The sequence below is a fragment of the Equus przewalskii genome, chromosome 14, assembly GCF_037783145.1.
Source record: "Equus przewalskii isolate Varuska chromosome 14, EquPr2, whole genome shotgun sequence".
NCBI classification, from domain to species: domain Eukaryota; kingdom Metazoa; phylum Chordata; class Mammalia; order Perissodactyla; family Equidae; genus Equus; species Equus przewalskii.
The window spans coordinates 88,362,317-88,377,796 of record NC_091844.1 but is presented as its reverse complement, the minus strand read 5'-3'; the positions used below and the strand labels follow the sequence as shown (position 1 = coordinate 88,377,796).

The 15,480-nt window shown below is 46.9% G+C and overlaps 1 protein-coding gene across 10 annotated transcripts in view; it reads right to left on the bottom strand.

Moving 5' to 3' along the window:
* EIPR1 (EARP complex and GARP complex interacting protein 1) overlaps nucleotides 1-15,480 on the bottom strand; it is a 136,364-nt gene that overhangs the window by 86,093 nt on the left and 34,791 nt on the right. The window contains exon 1 of one of the 10 annotated variants that reach the window (XM_070571798.1): nucleotides 9,494-9,691. The exons of 7 other annotated variants lie outside the window; for them this stretch is intronic. The gene's annotated coding sequence lies outside the window, so the exon portion shown is untranslated. Of the gene's footprint in view, nucleotides 1-2,053; nucleotides 2,205-9,493; nucleotides 9,692-15,480 lie in introns of those variants that run through there. 2 more of the 10 variants (XM_070571793.1, XM_070571794.1) reach the window with 2 other exon arrangements.

The following is a 15,480-nucleotide window of genomic DNA, read 5'->3' as shown; positions in this document are numbered from 1 at the left end:
GGGGAGAAAAAGGAAAAAAATAAAATCTTAAAAAAAATAAATAAACAAATAAATAAGATCCAGAGTTTCCCCAGAACCAGGAAAATCACAGTGTGAGTAAGGAAGACAATCAACAGACGCCAACACCAAGATGAAGCAACGCTGGAATTGTCTGATGGGGTTTTAAAGCAGCCATCACAAAAATGCTTCAGTGAGTAACCACAAATACCCTTGAAACCAATGAAGAAGAAAAAAAAAACCAGAAAATCTCACCAAAGAAATAGAAGATATAAAAAAGAACCAAATGGAAACAATAACTAAAAAGATAAATAAAAATTCAGTGGATGGGTTCAATAGCAGAATGATTATGACAGAGGAAAGAATCCATGAATTTGAAGATACAACAGTAGAAAATACCACGTTTGAACACCAGAGAGAAAACAGACAAAAAAATAAAACAGAGTCTCAGGAACCTGTGGGACAGCAGCAATGAGCTAACATTCATCTCAGTAAAGTCTCAGGACAGGAGAATGGGGCTGAAAAAGTACTTAAAGAAACAATGGCTGGAAACTTCCCAAATTTGGTAAAAGACACAGCCTACAGATTCAAGAAGCTGAGAAAATCCAAATAGGATAACCCCAAAGAAATCCATTCCAAGACACATCATAATTAGTCATGTGAAAACTAAAGACAAAGAACAAATAAAGAAAGCAGCAAGAGAAACAATGCATTGCTTACAGGATCACCAGCTCCAGTTACAGGAGATTTCTCATCTGAAACCATGGAGGCCAGAAGGCAGTGGCACAATACTTTTCAAATACTGAAAGAAATGAACTGTCAGCTGTGAATTCTACATTTAGTGGAAATACCCTTCAGGAATGAAGGGAAAATACAGACATTCTCAGAAGGAAGACTAAGAGAAATTTGGCCAGTAGACCTACACTTAGAGAATGGCTAAAGAAAGAAAGAAACAGAAAGAAAACGATAAGAAAGAGGCTTGGGACTTCAGAAAGGAAATTAGAACAACAGAACGGGTAACATCAGAATATAATGGACTATCCTTCTCCCTAAGATTCTTAAATCATGTTCGATGGTTGACGAAAAAACTGTAAGCTAGTACAGAGGGAAGCCCACAGGAGGACACGGAGAAGACGGCCATGTGCAAGCCAAGGAGAGGCCTCAGAAGGAACTAGCCCTGCTGACACCTTGATATGGGACACCTAGCCTCCAGAACTGTGAGAAGATAAATTTCTATCGTTACGCAAAAAAAATACAATAATATATATATAAACACCACCTCTGATGGTCAATGTACATAGAGAAAACACTTAAGATAATTCTATTTTAAAAGTGGGGAAGGGAAAGGTTTCTATACATCTCTCAAAGTAGACTTAGTAAGTTCTGTATGTAAATTGTAATATCTAGAGCAAACACTAAGAAACTATACAAAGCAATATATTCAAAAACACTGTAAATAAATCAAAATGGAATTTTACAAATGTTCAAGTAACTCACAGGAAGACAACAAAAGAGAAGCAGAGCAACAAGAAACAAAGAGAACAAACAGAAAACAAATAATAAAATGGCACAATTCATCCCTACGTATCAATAATTTAAATGTAAATGGTCTAAATACATCAATTAAAAGAGATTGGCAGAGTGAATAAAAAAACATACACACACATACAACTCAACTATATACTGTCTACAAAAACCTCATCTCCCAAAATCTGCAGCGTCCTGGCTAAAAGAGGCAGGAAGAGAGCATGCACATGGCTGGGGCCTGCCCAGGACCAGAGGAAGACCCCCCCAAAGGACAGACACCTCCAACCGGGGGCAGAGTAAACGCATTGGCTCACACCTCCCTTCTCTTCTAATAACGCTTGTACTACTTTTTAACAGGAGGTGAATTGTGATGGAGACGGTGAAAGCAAACCAGGAGCAGATCAGGAAAGATTCTACAGCATGAGTGAAAGCTTCCACACGCACACACACCTTTAGCTTTAAAAGTCTGCTCCCTTGAACTGGCCTTAAGATGTGTGACCGCACATTCTTGTGGTTGCAGCTTGCCCACCGGGAGGTCAGAGAAGCTTCCTGTGATTCCTCAAACTGGAATATTCTGTCTTTAGCACAGCTCCTCTGGGAAGAGGGGAGGACGCAGCTACCACCCTATACGAGTAAAGGTGTCCAGTGAGGGCAGGTGTCAACCAGCAGATCACCACATTCTGTCAGAGAGCAGGAACGAGGAGTTATTTCGATATTAGGAGTACGTTCTTAGTTCAGAACTAAGGTCAGAAAACAGCATTTCAGGGTCACTGAAGACTGACTACAGCAAACCAGTGTGTGTTATGTTTTCTTCCCAAGAACCCAAAGAAGACAAGTGGCTTCCAAAAATTAAGATATTTAGGATATCGTAAAAATCTTCTCTTTTTAAAGTTTTCGTTAGAAAGAGCAGAAATATCAGTAAGTCCTCAAAGGCTTTTAAAAGTCTTGATAATTAAAAATAAAAAATTAATACACACTCTATAGTAAATTTGTAATTCATTACATATAACAAAAAATTGTAGGGCACACCCGCACTTGGGTATGATGTCTCTCATAGTTATACAAATATTTAAAAATTATTTTTATCTATTAAATTTCGATGGCCAAATTTTTTATGATTCTTTCCCCCAAAAAAATCAGATTTTTTTTCAAATAAACAAATGAGCCTAGTTTTCTATACATTAAGGGAAATAATCGCTGGGGGGAAAAATAGTAGATTTCTCTCGGAAACTTGATTCTGATAAGTTATCTACAAGACCCTGAGCAAATGAATTCCTCTGAACCTCTGTTTTCTCATCTATAACATGGGGCATATGAAAATGTTACACTCAGAAGATGACCAGGAATATCAAGTTGAAACAGCTTGAGGAGTACTTTGAAAACTGTAAAACACTATGAAATGCAATAAGGTTGCCATCTGTGTATAGGTACAAGGGTGTCTACCTTATATGCTTTAATCTCTGAAAGACCAGATTAGTATACTAATTACTAAGTCTACATCTTTTAGGAATAACTCTTCCCTACACACAGTTTATTAATTCTTTAGATGAATAATTTGGGCTCTGTAATTTATATAGATTTTTACACATAATTTATATAGGTTTGGAAAACCTATATAGATTTTTCCCTGGTGCCATCCCATCTGAGATCAGGTCCCTTCAACAGTCAAGGTGTCTATTATACATAAGACTAATTAAGCAAGATTCTTTACTGATTCTTCTTTCAAAATCAAATGGAAAATTCATGCAGAGACCCCAAATTCCTAAATTCTTCACCATATCATCAATTTCATATGAAGGCAACTTGGCAATTCTGACATAGGTCGGTAACCAAAGGCATGAGTTATGAATATGGCAACCTCAACATACTTTCAACAATTGGGGATTCTGGAAATGATTTGTTTTCACATTAAAAAAAGATTTTTAGAAATTAATTATAAGCAAGAGGAGTTTTTTAAGGGGAGGATGTAACTAAAAACAAAGCCCATGAGGTTGACGACTTTGTTTTGGTCACACTTAGAACATACAGGAGGCAGTCAAATATTTTAAATCTGGAAGCGATCAGACATTCTCTTATAAGAGTTTCTTTCTCTTCCTTCCATTCACTTAATTCAACAAACACTGAGACTGAGGATCAGGCAGACAAGTCTCCCACTAACTCATATTTCACCACCACCCTCTACAAAGAACACGAGTAGGCTCACCATGGAATTGCAGAAACCCAGGGCTGGCTAGGAATGAAGGACCACGGGGTCCAGTCACCCGACAGACACGGGACCCCTGCAGCACTGGTGTGAGTGGCCATCAGCGTCTGCTGGACATCTCCGGAGGAGCAGAGACCCAACTTCCTCAGGGGTGGTCCACAGTATCTCTGGTGCAGCAGGAACTCCTCACCCTGTAGCTTTCATTGACTGACCTGAGATCACCCTGCTAGGGGCCATGAAACACAGCCATTCCCTCTCAAACACCTGAACAGAGTCCCATGACCCTCCCAATTCTCTCTCAGTTGGCCCCTCCCCCAGTCTGTCAATCACGCCATGCATGCCAGGGACTGGGGCCATTTCAGTCTGCTCTCTGTCTGCTCTGTGGCAGCGGAGGTCGACACCCCAGGTGTGCTCATCCCAGGTGAGCAGACGTTTCGTCCGCCATCAGCAACCACATCCTGGGCAGTGGCTAAGCTTGCACCATGGTTAGGTGTCTGCAGCATACAAGGAGATTACTCGAAAAGACGGCCCCTAGTCACGCCATGTCCTTGCTAAGGAGAGGAGGCTTATTTCTGGACCCAATCACAGCACTTTCTGGGAATCCCCTTCAAAATGTACTGTCATATTCCAAATCCAGTTTTCCAAGATCCTCCCAAATGCTAACCTCTGCCATTCAGCACCTGTTCATCCTTTTCAGTGCATATTTTTAACATACTTTTAGATTTGAAGATTTATCCCCAGCATAGGTGAAGCCCCCGGGGAAGGGTGAGAGAGCCATTGGATCTCGGGGTGGAAGGGCCAGAAACTTAACCCCTTCCAGACGCCAAGGCGAGTCACTGGACGAGACAAAGCACAGCCCGGTGGCACCTACGCAGCAGCCTCCTGTCAGAGGGGGACAGCACCCCTCCGAGAAGTCAGTTCCACCCTTCACAAGTTAACTGGGCTGAACTTCTCCACACCCTAGAGGTGAACACCAGCACCCCGTCCACAGTGAGGCCTGGGGGGGGGGCGGGCGTGGGGAGGCTGGCCTCAGGTTACACAAGAACAGAGATCCTTTTCCTTCTGAGTTTTCCAGGGTAACTCCTTGCAAGGACTCCAAGGGAAGGCTTTAATAAGGACATGTCAAGTATCCAGGGCAGATGGCGGTGGGGTCTCCTGTTCACCTTACATCTCACCACCTCCTTCCCCACCTGCCGAGCCCTGGTCTTACCAGAGCTGTGGAGTCATGGGAAAGTGCAGAGTTCTGTGGGTTTTGTTCTTGCCCACATACTCAACCCAGCAACATGCACCCCACTTAAAGTCTCAGGTGGAATGAGGTAGGTATCATTCTAGAACCAAAAATGCTTCTTTCACTTGCATATTCATTTCCAGGTGTAATAAAGCATTTTATTTGTAAAATATCTTACACGCTCTATGCATGGTTCTATGTCCTTTCCAGAACACTGGCATACAAGCTGACACAGCTACCTTAGATTAACCCTACTCTTTAACTCTGAATTGCTAAAATCCCGGGGTAACTGGCTGTCTCTGGGAGGGAACCTGCGGGTCTGGTGGTTAGGGCTGGAGGGGAGATTTAATTTTTATTATATAGCCCTCTGTGCAGTGTGATCTGTTAAGCAGGTATATGATCACCTTTACAAAAATGCATTTTTACATAAAACAAAAAAAACCTAGACATCAGGGCCTCTCAAGAGCCCTTCCAAGGTGAGTGCCAGTGTAGCTGCCTGTCCAAGTGGAGGCTGAGCAGCTCCAGCATCAACAGGACCACGCCCATTCAGCCAACAATGTCTGTCCCTGGATGCAGGGACACAGCACTGAGATGGGACTCCTCCGTCAGGGCCCTCCAAGGAGTAGGGGAAACCGGGAAGCTGACCGCCAACTCTAGGTGAGGGGGACAGGCGATAGAAGGGACAAATTAAATGGTGCAGATGGGAGAAGCAGGCCAGCCTTGAGACGCGGCTTCCCCAAGGAGGTGCCTCTGACTGACAGACGAGCCGGAGGCAGGACATGCCACTTCCTGGGCTCTGGGAACACTGCAGAGGAGGAGGGGACTTCTGCCGATTATCTCAGCTGGATCTCTGGTGCCCCAGGCTTAAGTTGCTCTGGCCGCCTTTCTCAGTCAGACGGAGGATGGCATCTAAGCCTTGTGTTCGGGGCATGCACTCTGACTAGGTTTGCCAGATAGAACAATAGAAACATTTCGCACAGGACAAACAACACTGAAAAGTATTCCTTGGGTATCTGAAATTCAAGTTTAATGAGATGTCCTGTGTTTTCTCTGGCAACCCTACTTCTGATGTACTCCCGTCTTAGCTTCATCGCAAGTCAGTAAGAAAGGTGAATATACTCCCTCTCTGCCCAGTGGAGACCAGCGACCCAGGGAGGCGGGGGGACTGGCTCTCAGTCACAGAGTCTACAAGCGGCAGAGCTGGAGCGAGGGCTCCACCCGCGGGGGCCCACAATGGCCCCTTCTGCACACACACAGTCCGGTGCACGCTGGAGGCGAGGAAGAGCGTTAGTGGGGACAGTGAGGATGAGACGGGTGACAGGCGGGTCCCTGAAGGATGAGTAGACTGCCAGGCAGAGATCTGGAGGAAGAATGTTTAAGGCGGAGAAAGCAGCATGAATTGTAAAAGTGCACGGAGGAACCCGGGGTAGAAACAGAGCCCCAGGACCTGGAGCGACGCAGCAGGAGATGAGGGCAGAAAGGCAGCCGGGGCAAGCGCACAGAGGATGAGGACACGGTGCCAGCACTCTATACATCAGGGCATTTAACAGTCACCGCAATCCCCACATTAGATTCCCAGTGTGACAGAAACAAATGGAGGCTTAGAGAGGTCCATCACGGCTCAAGGTCACAAAGGCGGTAAGTGTCAGGGCCAGGACACGGCCCCACTGCCTAGACCGAGAGGCACTGCCCTGGGCTTTGTCACCCAGCTCACGGGAAGCCCCACTGGCTTCTAAGCAGCAGAGTTGAGAGTCAAGATCTGTTTTAGGGAAATCAGTTGTAGGAGGGGAATTATAACGGTTGAGGTGAGAAACTGAAGGCCCAAGCTGGGCCTGGGCAGGAGAGCATGGAGAAAGTGCACTTCCTATGGGGGGGTGGGGGATGTGCAGAAGTCCAATCACCCTAGGGTCTTAATCAGCAGGGACCACAGAGCCCGTCCAGCTGCCTCCCACTCCCGCCCCCACACAGCCACAGCAACAGCCTGGGCTGCCCCACACAGCGGGCCTGGGTCAGTGGCCCTGAGCCGCTGGGACCCAGGAAGGCTCCTGCTCACTGGGGGAGCTGAGCTCCAGGCTGCCTGGGAGCAGGAGGATTCAGGAGTGCAGGGCGAGCACAGGGCTGTATTTCACCGCCCCGCTGCTCTGTCAGCTCTTCATTGTTCTAATTTCCCGAGGACCCCGCGCTGGCGTGATCTACAGTCTTCCTGACATTTCACCTTCCTCTGCTGAAAAATTCATCCCAGTCCTAATGTGGGATGCTCTCTCCTGAATGCGGGGGCGAGAGATTGATTCCGGCTGCCGGTAATACCAGCTGCCACTCACCCACCCTTTCATGGGGTCAGGGATGAGTCAAGCAAGTCACCAATTACAGAAAAGACATCTACAAATCTTAATTTATCAACCCTTCTGCCATATCTTTTCACCCTTATTCTCCATCTTGGGTTTATGTTTATTATTTTTAAAGACCCTCCTTTGGTCTTCCTGAGATTTACCAGCATACTGAGGCGGCTTTCTCATTTTCAGAGCACTTGCATGTTTTTTTAAAGATTATTTTCACATACTTCTATGTCTAGTGAGTCAGGGACCATGGAGAGACAAGAGTGACACTGACGGGCAGATGAGAGGCAGCAGGGCATCCGCGAGCAGGGCTTGCCGAGGCCCTCAGTGCTCCACAGCCGGCGAGCCTGTCCCCTCTCCTTGATCCCCTCTCCGCCCCTCGGGGATCTTCCAACCCTGAAACTCCCCTGGCTGTGGGGCTGATGAATTGCTCCGACCTGCCCTTTGAGTTGCTGATCCCCAGCCAGCTCAGGCTAAGGGATCCTAACTCCAGCCTTGGCCTGAAATGCGCCCCCCGCCTGGGAAGTCCTGCTCTTTCCGGGCCCCGCACACCAAGTGTGTCACCGCCCTGGCCCCACTGTTCAGCCACTGCCTGCACAGCGCCTGTCCCCCGCGCTGTACCAGATGCATGCCCCCCACACCCCAGCCTGCTATGTTTTTATCCTGGAACCCCCAACACCTCCAGCAGAGCAGGTACAGGAAAGAGAGCTGCACATACTTCAGCCACATCCGGGTCACACCCGGACCATGCCTCCCCAGGCCACGCCTCCCCAGCCACGCCTCCCAGGCCACGTCCCAAACAAGGCCTCAACAGTGAGTGACTCAAAATGCTTCAGCAAAATAGGTCACAGACCTTTAAGGTCTCACTCAAAGTCAAAAACACAAATGCAAAGTGTGTGCCAGCTTAGGGTCTACTGTACTGCCTTACAAGATGAACTGAATGACAAAACAGCAGGAATATATTACGTGATAGCAGGCTGGTTACCTAACATTTGGTCTGAGAACCTAGTCAAGATGGAACTCTCCCCAAATCTCCTGCAGAAATAAACAAATCAAAGAATCCATAACTGTTATGGGCTGAATTGTGTCCCCCCAAAATTCACATATTGAAGTCCTAACCCCCAGCACCTCAGAACGTGACTGCATTTGGAGGTGGGGCCTTTAAAGAGACGATTGAGTTAAAAGGAAATCACTAGGGTGGGCCCTAATCCAACAGGACAGGTGTCCTTACAAGAAGAGGACCTTAAGACACAGACACGCACAGAAAGAAGACCACATGAGGAAGACCACATGAGGATACCGGGAGAAGGCGGCCTCAGAGAAACCAACGGTGCTGACTCCCAGATCTCGAATTTCCAGCCTCCAGAACTGTGAGAAAATACACTTCTATTGCCTAAGGCACCCCATCTGTGGTATCTGTCATGGTGACCCGAGCAGAATAAGACAACGGCTGGGCACCTTTATGCAAGATGCACAGCAGCTCAGACACAAATCACTGAGGCTGGGACCTGGCCTCACAAAGACACAGCAGCTAACTGCTTCCTCTCTGCATCCCCAAAAAGAACTGCCAGGCATGGGGAGAGGGCAAGGGCCAAGGGCAGAGAGCAATTCACCAGGCCGTGGAAGAACACAGCAAATAACACATCGGGGTTGAGGGAGGAATCTGGCATAGAGCTTTTTACAGTCTTACTGGAAAAATTAATCCAAATTGGGCTTTGTCTAAGCACTCCCGCGTGGCCTGAAAACCTGGAGAAAGGACCATAAAGCAAGCGCCTGATAAACGACAGGAGATGAAGCTGTGGGGAGGTGTCCAGCGGGTGCTCTGGGGATCAAGTCTTAGTTAACATCTTCATTAGTGATCTGGAAGGAGCAGTAAACAGCACATTAATTAAATTTCCAGATGATACTAAATTTGCAGGTGCTACAGAAAAGTCAATGAGGACAGAGAAATGATACAGATGGGATCCAAGGAGGTTAGGAGTATAAGAAACAATGCAGGATTCAATCTCCAAAAAGAGAAGCTAATTAAAAACTTTTCCTATATTCTGGAACTCCATCTAATTTCTGAGATGACTGTATAGGAACAAGGCAGGGGTCCCTTGTGAGAACTCTCGCTACGCAAGCCCTCAATATCCAAAATCAGGAATCTAACAGATTCAGCAATGCTCAGATGAACTCCTTGGCAATCAGAATTCTCCTTACCTGCTATTCAAAACTCAGAAGCCAAAGCAGATTCTGGTATCATGGTACACACTGATCCTCAAACTTGCAATCCAAACTCGAGAAAGGTGCTCATACAGATAGGCACCTCTGAGCTCATCTGTGACGCATACAGCCCAACTGGGAAAGAGAGAAAGCCAGGGTGCAAAGTTTACAGAGACAATCACGGAACTCTGTGCCGAGAGGAATAATGCCAAAGGAATGAGGACACTTGGGACTTGCCCAAGCAACAAAATACTTGGGTCCATAAAATATAATTATATTTCTAAAGAGACAAAGGGGACCTGTGCTTAAGATCTGTGATCTCACTGGCCTCTAAACTCCTCTGAACGTCATTACAGACATCACTCAGAAGTGGTTACCGTTATATCTCTATTCTTCGTGACAAAAATCAATAAGAAAACATTTTTATAACCAAGTATATTTACAAAATTCTTGCCCCAGAAACAACATCCTTGAAGCCTAAGAATGTATGTCAGATGCTCTGGAACCGAGCTACAGGTTCAAATCCCGGCTCCAGTGCCAACTAGTGCTGCTCGCCTGGCAAACTGCTTCAACAAACTCCTTGTTGGGAAAACGCAAATAATAACAGGGGATTCAACTAGATACTCTGCTGCACCCCCGTGTTCACTGCAGCATTGTTCACAACAGCCAAGACATGGAAACAAGCTAAGCGTCCACTGACAGGTGAATGGATAAAAGAAATGTGCACATACACAATGGAACATTATTCCACCATAAAAAAGAAGGAAAATTTTTTTTCATGTTTGCAACAATATGGATGAACCTTGAGGGCATTATTTAAGTGAAATGAGTCAGAGAAAGACAAATACCATATGATCTCACTTATATGGGAAATCTAAAACAAACAAACAAAAAGAACAAGCTCATAGAAAGAGAGAACAGATTGATGGTGGCCAGAGGCGGGGTTGGGGTTTGGGAGAATTGGGTGAAGGGGGTCAAAAGGTACACACTTCCAGTGTAAGATAAATAAGTTCTGGGGATGTGATGTACAGTATGATGACTAGAGTCAACAATACTGTACTGTGTATTTGAAAGTTCCTAAGAGAGTAGATCTTGAAATTTCTCATCACGAGAAGAAAACATTGTAACCATGTGAGGTAATGGATGTTAACTAAACTTATTGTGGTGATCATTTCACAAAATATACATACATCAAATCATTATGTTGTTAAACTAATGTTAAACTAATACAATGTTATGTCAATTATATCTCAATAAAACTGGGAAAAAAATTTTTAATAAATAAAAAACTAGATAATTTGCATAAAGCGCTTATCCCAGCACCAGGTAAGTAAGCACTCACTGGTAGACGTCATTATCATCATCATCATCACATTTCCTCATGTATAAAATAGGGATGATGATAAGGATGGTGATGAAAGCCAAAATCACTAAATGACTTGCCCAAATACCCACCATTAGCAATGGAGTTGGGGCCTAAACCCAAGTCTTCTGAGTGTGTATCTCCTGCTCCCTCATCACGCCCCACGCCGCCCAGCACTGGCCTCTATCCAGGCTGCGTCATCTACGCCAGGCCCTCCAACGGATCACACCGCACCCTGCACACCCTAGGTCCAGGCCCGCCAGCAACTCCGCTTCCTCTTCAGCAGGAAGGCAGGTGCGTGAACAAGTGGGAGGTGGGTAGAGAATGTGTTTCTCTTTGCTAGGCTGCCTTGTATTTATTACTAACAAATAAACCATTAATTGGAACAGGCAGCAAAGAAACTTGCACTTTTTGGCAAATAAGACACCCTCCACACACTTCACACACAGCACACACACTCTACAATGCATGCACACTCCACACACTCCACACACACTATACACACACAGCACGCATACTCCACATGCACTGCATGCACACTGCACACGCACTCCACACACTCCACACAGAGCACACACGCTCCACACACTTCACACACACTCCACATGCACTGCACGCACACTGCACACACACAGCACATGCACTCCACACACAGAGCATGCATACTCCACACACTTCACACACACAGCATGCACACTCCACATGCACAGCACACAACTTCACATGCTCCATACACACAGCACACATGCTCAACAGACACAGGACGCACACTCCACAAACACGGCATGCACATTCCACACACCTCACGCAGCACACACATACAAAGCATGCACACTCCACACACAGCATGCATACTCCACACACTTCACACACACAGCACGCACACTCCACATACCTCACACGGCACACTCATAATTCACACACACAGCACGCACATTGCACACACAGCATGCACACTCCACACATAGCACACACATTCCACACGCACAGTGTGCACACTCCACACACACTGTACACACACAGAGTGCACGCTCCACACACACTGTATGCACGCTCCACAGGCACTGAGTGCACACTCCACACACACAGTGCACACACTCCACATGCACTGCGCGCATGCTCCACATGCACTGAACACACACTCCACTGCTGGCCTATCCAGGCTTCAGCCTCCAGAGTGAGACCGTCTTCAGCTGAGACTCTGCTCAGCGCAGAGCTGTTGCAGCAACAACAGGTCCATCATCTCTATTTTTGTTAGTCACATGAAATACGTAAGCTAAAACGGAATACAAAATGTTTTCACTTCAAAACAAGTTGTGTGTGTACGGTATGGAAATGAAAGATGGACTGTCATGGTCAAGGGGCTTTTACATAAAGGGGAGGGGTCTGACCAAAGCTTGCGTCAGGCAGTCACAGGCAGCCATGCACCTCCCCACCGGCCGAGAGCCCCTCGGAGCTGCTCCACAGCGACAGGCTCCTGCGACAATCTCCCAACTCCTTCTTCACAAGGTGCTATTTCTTGGCACCAGGATCATGAGAAAGCTTAACTCTCACCTTTCCCAGCTGAGCCCCTATACCCTGAAAAAAAGAAAGCGCTCAATCCTTCCATATCTGCACAGAAGACACAAAGGAAGTTTTTTGGGTTTTTTTTAAAGATTTTAATTTTTTCCTTTTTCTCCCCAAAGCCCCCCAGTACATAGTTGTATATTCTTTGTTGTGGGTCCTTCTAGTTGTGGCATGTGGGATGCTGCCTCAGCGTGGTTTGATGAGCAGTGCTATGTCTGCGCCCAGGATTCGAACCCACGAAACACTGGGCCACCTGCAGCGGAGCACGCGAACTTAACCACTCGGCCATGGGGGCCAGCCCCGACACAAAGGAAGTTTTAACCAGAGACACAGCCAGTGTGTTTCAGAGCCAGAGGCTTCTGTGGGCGCAAAGCATTTCCCTGGTTCCATTCTTTAATTAGCAGACCACTTGACACTGATTTCGACGACTTCTCATTTTCCTCCCTGCCTCTCATACACTCCATTCTTCCGAGGAATCTCAATCATTTTATCTCAGAAATTATGGTTTCATAAAGAGGGGCCTTAAAATAGTTCTTTTCCAAGGAAAACCATCTCCTCTCTTAGTTTATTTTCACAAAGTAACCATTTAAACCCCAAAATGCAATTTTCTTCTAATTTGGTGCAGAGATAACGGGAAACTGCAGCTTTAAACAGAAACACCACACCCTGCTCCACTGCCACAATCAGAGAAGCCTAGACTGGCAGCTATGCAGAGTCTCAGGAATCGTCTAGCTCAGCATCCCAACACAGGCGACACTGTGAGGTCCCAGAAGAATGTAAAAGGTGACATCTGGAGCCAGGAGGGCTCAAAACATCACCTGACAGTTCCCAGGGATGGCGGCTGGCGCCCAAGGAATGGAACGAATGGAAGCCACACTGATTAATTTACCTCTCCGGAGTGAAAATCTCAACAAAGCCCCACCACCTCATCCTAGGCCATATTTCACGGAGTCCTCATACAAGCACAAAGGATTCCTCTTAAAGGTGAAGTGTGCTCACAGGCAATCACGGGCAGTATCCATATCCCAGGGAGCCAGCGGGGCATCCCACCCTCATTTATGGGAGATGTCCAAAGACCCGGCCGCAGGGCCGCCCACAGTGGGCCCAGGCCAGGGTCAGGGATCTGAGACCACCATGGTTCCTCTCCCTTTCCACTGCTCTCCTCCATGCCTGGCTTCAGGACTGGCACAGACTTCAGACTGTGCACACACTGAAAGGATCTTGACATGGCCTTCAGCTGCACTAACTGAACAGGCTAATGTCAGTGTTGTCTCTGTGTCTGTCCCCATGGAACATGGTTCCTGGAGTCTGGTATCCTGTCTCTCATTTTTTCATCCTCAGCACTTAGTGCTATGTCTTAAGCACAACAGAAATTTGAAAAGGTTTTTTTTGGTTTTTTTTTTTGGTGAGGAAGATTGTCCAATCTGTGCCAATCTTCCTCTATTTTGCATGTGGGATGCCACCACAGCACGGCTTGATGAGCGGTGCTAGGTCCATGCCTGGGATACGAACCTGTGAACCCCATGCAGCCAAAGCAGAGTGCACGAACTTAACTACTACACCACCAGGCTGGCCCCGAAAAAATAACAGCTTTAAAATGTGGAATGAGAATGAGCCTCTAAAGCTGGAAACTGGTGGTAAGTTGGTCCTCGGCCCCAGCATCAATCAGGTAGGTTTAAATAGCCCCTCTTGTAGTGCTGAACTCTGACTGAAGAGAAGCCTGTCTGGCACAGTTAGGGGCACAGCCTGGAACCGGAATCCATGGCCCAAATCCCATATCTGCCCCGTTAGACATGTGACCCTGAGGAAGTCACTTAGCCTTCCGATGCCTCAGTTTCTTCATCACTAAAGTGGGAACTCAGTGAGCGAGTGCCCATCAAAGTGTTCAAAAAGGGTCTGACACCCCGTAAGCCATCTGCATGGCAGCCCCTGTTGCTTCCATGGCTGCTGACAAAGCAGGGGTAACATGGCTGTGAGGATTTCCATGAGCTTTGATGCAAGTCACCACCACACCACACCAAATCTATATCCTAAAAGTGGCAAATGTTGTTAAAACACAAGAACGGGGCTGGCCCCGTGGCCGAGTGGTTAAGTTCGCGCGCTCCTCTGCAGGCAGCCCAGTGTTTCGTTGGTTCAAATCCTGGGCGCGGACATGGCACTGCTCATCAAGCCACGCTGAGGCAGCGTCCCATATGCCACAGCTAGAAGGACCCACAATGAAGAATATCCAAGTATGTACCGGGGGGCTTTGGAGAGAAAAAGGAAAAAAATAAAATCTTAAAAAAAAAAAAAAAAAAGATTCTTTAAAAAAAAAAAACACAAGAACGTTAAAGCCCACATAACCTCTGGCTCCTTCGGGGGATTGAGAAACTGGTAGATGAGCTAAAGTAGCCACAGTTCCTTTCTAGGTCTAAAACAAGGAAGAAAAGAAACCCTAGGCACCAAAGATCACAAATAATCTCTCAGCACGATACAATTTCATCCCATAATTGCAAGAATTCTATATGGGCTTGTCAGGAAGTCTGAAATGAAAAGTTTTAGGCCTAAGAAATGGCCCCCGACCAGACCAGTGGTGCACTGGGTCAGGTGCCCTAGAGACAGGCCACCACAGGAAGGACCTGGGAGCCCTGGCTTCTCGGGACAGCCCACTACAGAGCTGACCTCCCAGAGGCACCTGAGTGCTTCCTTGTCTGTCTGCATTTTCAGCTGTTTCATCACTGAGGGTAAAGAGGTCCAGGAATTCACTCCTAGCACCAGGCCCGACACTGCCCTCATGCTGCATTCTCTCCTGCCAGCCTCAGGGCACTGGTCTCCTGATGAGCAAGAGAACAGGCTCACCCCGCTCCTGGCTGCCATGAAAGGGGACAGAACCAGTCTCCCCCCAGTCACAGTTTTCTCCTGGATGCTGGGTCTGTTTAAGTCCATCCTTATGGAGAGGGCAGAGCCATGTGTGAGAGGGTCTGGGATGGCCTCCAGGAGGGTGGCCTCCACCGCCAGTCCACCAGGGCGAGTCAGGTGACCTCTGCAAGCCTGTTTTCTCGTCTATAAAACGGGA